The sequence below is a fragment of the Camellia sinensis genome, chromosome 8, assembly GCF_055761805.1.
Source record: "Camellia sinensis isolate YWXY chromosome 8, ASM5576180v1, whole genome shotgun sequence".
In the NCBI taxonomy this organism is placed as follows: Eukaryota; Viridiplantae; Streptophyta; class Magnoliopsida; order Ericales; family Theaceae; genus Camellia; species Camellia sinensis.
Genome location: NC_138968.1, coordinates 22,493,263 through 22,499,262, shown reverse-complemented (window position 1 = coordinate 22,499,262; position 6,000 = coordinate 22,493,263).

The window sequence follows — 6,000 nt, the reverse complement described above, 5'->3', positions numbered from 1 at the left end:
AGTACCCCCACGGGAAAGGGGTAGCGATAGTTTTCGGAAATTCATCGATCCATCCGCCGCCGGAGGTGTCAACACCTGTCTTGGAGATTGAGCACGGCACGGAGGATGTATTTTTATCAGGGTTCACTTTGGCCGAGGCTCAAGTGATACAGAATGTCATGGCTGCGAATGAGGGCATGTATGTTAGTGCACAATCCATATACCTCATGAACAAGCTAAAGCATACCCCTGGGATGGGATTAGGGAGAAGCGGTCGGAAAGGCGTTTTAGTATTGGCCGAAGTGCCGCACAACCCCCACGCCTTTGGACTAGGTTATCTACCCACTAAAGAAGACTGGGTGAGGAAAGGAAAAGAAATGGCCGGAAGGGCCAGGGCAAAGAAGGCCGGGAAGCCATTTGATTTAATGCACAGGCCTATCTGGGGTACCCTGAACGGACGCTTCGTCCGGGAGGGGGAAGATTTTCCATTCTGCGGCTTCCCGGAACCATGGCAAAACGCGGAGGGGAAGCGCGTGCCTGGTTTTGAAATCTTCTTCGACATACAATTCTCTGGGGATGATGTTGCCGAAGCGCAGACAGACCCACCAACTGAGACTGAGCAGTGTGAAGCAGTGGATTCTGAGAGCACAGAGCTTGAAATGGGGGTAGCACTGGCGAGTCTACTATCAGATCCTCCGATCGGCCAAGAGTGCTTGGGGGATAACTCTTTGGTTTCTGTGATTGGAGATGAAATAGCTGCGGGCTTTCCAGCGCCGATCTTGGATGCATCTATCGCACCTTCTCTCATCTGGCAGTATGAAGAAGGCTTTTTATCTAGCAGTTCCGGGTCAGGTAGTGAGCCGGAATCTGATTCTACTGAATCTTCTGCGTCGGAATCAGATTCCAGCTCGACTGAGTCTGAGTCTGGTATTCCTGGGGGTGATAACCCGGATGCCACAGTCCTGTCTAGGTCGTCTTTTTCATTTTCTTTTGAGTCTGTTGTAACAGAGGAATCTGACGGCTTGGAAGTATTTAATGAGAATGATGTGGATGTGGTTTCCGAGTATTTTTCTGTGCCTTTGGTTTATTGCTTAAATCAGGATTTTCAAAATTTTGATGAAAACAGCGAGGAAGAAATTCCCCCAGTTTTGCAACGATTAATTGATCAAGAGCAGGAAAGATTTGTTAAACCTTTAATGGATGAAATCACTACTGTGAATGTTGGTACTGAGAAGGACCCGCGGCTGGTCCAGATCGGGTCCACGTTGTCTTCAGAGGAGCGCGAGCGCTTAGTCGCTTTATTAAAAGATTTCAAAGATGTTTTCGCGTGGTCCTATGAAGACATGCCTGGAATCGATCCTGAGATTGTACAGCACCGGATCCCTCTTGATCCAGAGGCCCGCCTTGTCAAACAGAAGCTCAGAAGGATTCGCCCAGACTGGGCCCTCAAGATTAAGGAAGAGGTCACCAAGCAAATTGACGCAGGGTTCCTGCTGGTATCTGAATATCCAACTTGGTTGGCCAACATAGTTCCGGTGCCGAAGAAGGACGGCAGAATTCGGGTCTGTGTAGACTTCAGAGATTTGAACAAGGCCAGTCCGAAAGACGACTTCCCTTTGCCGCACATCGATGAATTGGTAGACTTCACGGCAGGACATGCCTTGCTTTCATTTATGGATGGTTTCTCAGGCTATAACCAGATAGTGATGGCACCCGAAGACCGGGAGAAGACTGCGTTCACTACCCCGTGGGGTACATATTGTTATAGAGTGATGCCATTCGGGTTGAAAAATGCTGGAGCTACGTATCAACGGGCAGCAACTACAATATTGCATGATATGATCCATAAAGAGGTCGAGGTGTACGTGGACGACATGATTGTCAAGTCCAAAGATAGAGAGGGCCACTACACCGCCTTACAAAAATTCTTTCAAAGGATCAAAGAGTTTCGGTTGCGACTGAATCCCCAGAAATGCACGTTTGGTGTTACAGCAGGGAAGATGCTAGGGTTTCTGATCACACAAAGGGGCATCGAGGTCGACCCTTCCAAAATCAAGGCCATATTAGAAATGCCACCACCAAGGACTGAAAAGGAGGTGCGGGGCTTTCTGGGTAAAGTGCAATTCATAAGACGGTTTATTTCTAAATTAACCTTGACTTGTGAACCACTTTTTGGTCTCCTGAAGAAAGGAAAGAAATTCCAATGGGACGGCCGATGTCAAGCAGCTTTTGAGCAGATCAAAGAGTATCTACAGAACCCGTCCGTGTTGTCGCCGCCAGAGCCGGGGAGACCGTTGATATTGTACCTTTCGGTAACTGAGACTACCATGGGCTGCATGCTCGCGCAGGAGTCAGAAGACAAAGTGGAAAGAGCCATCCACTATCTGAGCAAAAAGATGCTGGATTACGAGACCCGCTATACGCCGCTGGAGAAGGCTTGTTTGGCCTTGGTATGGGCAACCAGGAAGCTGCGGCACTACCTGTTAGCCCACTCAGTAATGTTGGTTTCGCGTTTGGATCCCATCAAATATCTCTTCGAGAAACCGGCACTTACGGGTAGGCTAGCTCGATGGCTGCTGTTGCTCTCCGAATTTGATTTGAAGTATGTAACGCGCAAATCAGTAAAAGGCAGAACGGTAGCGGAGTTCCTTGCCGACCACCCGGTTGAGGGGGATGAAGCGATTGAGTATTTATTCCCAGATGAAGCCATTCTGCACGTCGAAGATGAAACTTGGACGATGTACTTTGATGGAGCGTCAAACCAGTATGGGTATGGGATAGGGGTGTTGCTGATAGCGCCTGACGATTCCCGTATCCCCTTAGCATTCAAGCTCCGGTTCAAGGTTTCCAACAACGAAGCAGAGTATGAGGCATGTATTGCTGGCCTGGAAGCAGCCCTGGAACTAGGGGCAAGACGAGTGGACGTCATTGGGGACTCGAACCTTGTTGTGTCTCAAGCGAAAGGAGATTGGAAAGTCAAAGAGGAAAGGATAATAATCTACCACCAAACCTTGGATTTGTTAATTCCTCGGTTTGAAAAGCTAAAATTCACCCACCTCGTAAGAGAGAACAACAGGTTTGCAGATTCATTAGCAACTCTATCTTCTATGATAGACATCCCGTCCGGAGTCCGGATGCGTCCAGTCATTATTGATCAGAAGTTCGTGCCGACATACGAGTCAATTTCCGCCATAGATGAAGTTCAAGACGGCAACCCCTGGTATTACGACATCTGGAACTTCTTGGAAAAGGAGACATATCCACTAGGGGCAAATGCCAAAGATAAGAGGGCTGTCAGAAGAATGGCTGCTCAGTTCGTTATCTGCGGGGGAAAGCTGTACAAAAGGGGTCATCTGGGAATGCATAAGCTCTGTGTAGAAGCTGAAGAGTCAAAACGCCTGATGGAAGCCATCCATGGGGGGGAGTGCGGTGCACACATGAATGGAGTAATGCTGGCCAGAAAGATCCTCAGACAGGGCTACTACTGGTCAACCATGGAGGAGGATTGTATTAGCTTTGGTCGGCGATGCCACAAATGTCAAATCCATGCAAACCGCATGAACATCCCGCCGTCAAAACTGTACAACATGACTTCACCATGGCCTTTTTCAGTCTGGGGAATTGATGTGATCGGAGCTGTTACCCCGAAGGGGTCAAACGGGCATGAGTTTATCCTGGTAGCAATAGATTATTTTACAAAGTGGGTCGAGGCCCAATCATACGCGGTGTTGAAGGCATCGCATGTCGCAAAATTCATCAGAAACAACATCATCTGTCGCTACGGGGTGCCAAACGAAATAATTTCAGATAATGGTTCCCACTTCAAGAAAGAAGTGATAGACTTGTTGGAGAAATACAATGTGGCTTTTCACAAGTCATCTACATACAGGCCGCAGACCAATGGAGCGGTTGAAGCCGCCAACAAGAATATCAAGCATATACTACAGAAGATGGTGGAAACCTATCGAGATTGGCCAGACAAGCTGCCATTTGCTCTGTAGGGCTACAGGACTTCAATCAGAACTTCTACTGGAGCAACTCCATATTCATTAGTCTATGGAATGGAGGCTGTTCTACCCATTGAGATTGAGGTTCCGTCATTACGAGTATTGGCTGAATGCCAGATAGCCGAAGCAGATTGGCAGCAAAGCAGATTCGAAGAACTCATGCTCTTTGATGAAAGAAGACTGAAAGCATTGTACCACATCCAAGGCTATCAACGCCGAATTGCCCGGGCTTTCAACAAGAAAGTTAAGTCCAGGAATCTGAAAGAGGGAGATTTGGTGCTCAAAGACAACCGAGCTCCCATCCATGACCCAAGGGGCAAGTTCAAACCCAATTGGACTGGTCCTTACATCATCAAAGCTATCTGGTCAGGTGGGGCTGTGGTTCTGATGGATCTAGATGGCTTGGAGTTCTCACAACCGATCAATATGGACAAGTTGAAGAAATACTATCCTTGAGAGGCTCGCTAGGCCGAAAACCCGAAAGGGCGACCTAGGCAAAATTCAGAGCATAAAAAAAATTAGAAAATATAAAAACTGAGCTCGCAAGGTTGAAAACCCGCAAAGGGCGGCCCTGGCAAAAGTTAGAGCGCAAAAGGAGAGTGAAAATACTCGAGTGAACCTGGGCCTGAACTACGTAAGGCTTGATTCCCATCTTTGGGATACGTAGGCAACTTCGTCTTGAAGTTCAGCCATAAACTTTTCCCCGATCAACTCTATCCATCTTGATCATCTCAGTCATCTTTATCCATCAGCATTTATCGCGATCTCCGGTACAGTGCTGTTCAAACTAGGGGCAACTTTCCGTTGCCACGACGGTGCAAAGTCACTCAGACTAGGGGCAACTTTCCGTTGCTGTGAAGTGCCGCATTGTTCTTCAGACTAGGGGCAACTTTCCAGTTGCAGGAATCTGGGGTTGTGCATCTCAGTGACAGATCTTCGGCGTGTCCAATTCTGATCCACATCGAAAATAGTTTTGAAAAGTTTTAATAAAAGTTGACTTTGTTCAAATTAATCTTTTTACGACTAAGACCATTTTTGGACCAAAAGCGGAAAATTTTCAGTACCATAACTTTCAATTTCATTGATTTCAAAACTGAGTTCTCCTGCTCTTGCATTACAATCGAGGTTGCTTTTTAGTACATTCATAAAGAAAACTTGAAAATACTAAATAAGCAATAAATTTGGGGCATAGTTGAATCAAGTGTCTCTGCGTCCCCTCCCAGAGCTGGATGGAGCATCTGATGCCAAGCTAGGCCCGCCCTGTGCCTCTTCATTAAGCCAATCCACGCATTCATCAGATAAAGTGCAACTGAAAGTGGAAGCAGGGGCCAGGAGCTCTCTAGTCCTCCATGCCGTGGCATATCGGGTAAGCTGTGCACCCCGGACCGGGAAAGCGGCTGGGTACTCAATCCCCTCCGGTGGACAGGTCTGATCATGGCCAAACTGACGCAGAAACCGGAACGGAAAATAGAATACACAATGGGTTAGACCAATCAGTTGGATCCCAATCAGCCGAGACATACTATAGCTCATTGCTGGGAGGTTGAGCCAAGGGCAACGCCAAGTAATGCCGTCTGTGGAAAAATTGCACATCCAATCGAACCACCACCTTTCGTCAAGAGCATTGACTAGGCGCTGCCGAAAGAAGTAGCCTCGAGCTGAATAAGCAGGGCAAGAGTCCACAACCTGCAATTTATCCATTAACCATACCTAGGGGAGGGATGGAAAATGAGAGAATAAAGAATAGAGAGATGTACGACGAGAGAAAAGTAAGACAAGGGTTTTGTGAGAAAAACCGAGCCTGAGGGCCGAGAGATGTGAGCAAATATATATATGTGAGGTCGGGTGGGAAACATTACCTGCAGCAGCAGTGGACTCCCGGCGAACCTAGTCGCCTCCCGGCGATAGACAGAATCTAAACCCATCAATGTCTTGGCCAAGGTCATGGCAATACAGCTCTTTCCTTCTCTCAAACCTTGGGCGACTTCAATCAGGCGAATACTAGCCCCGCCAA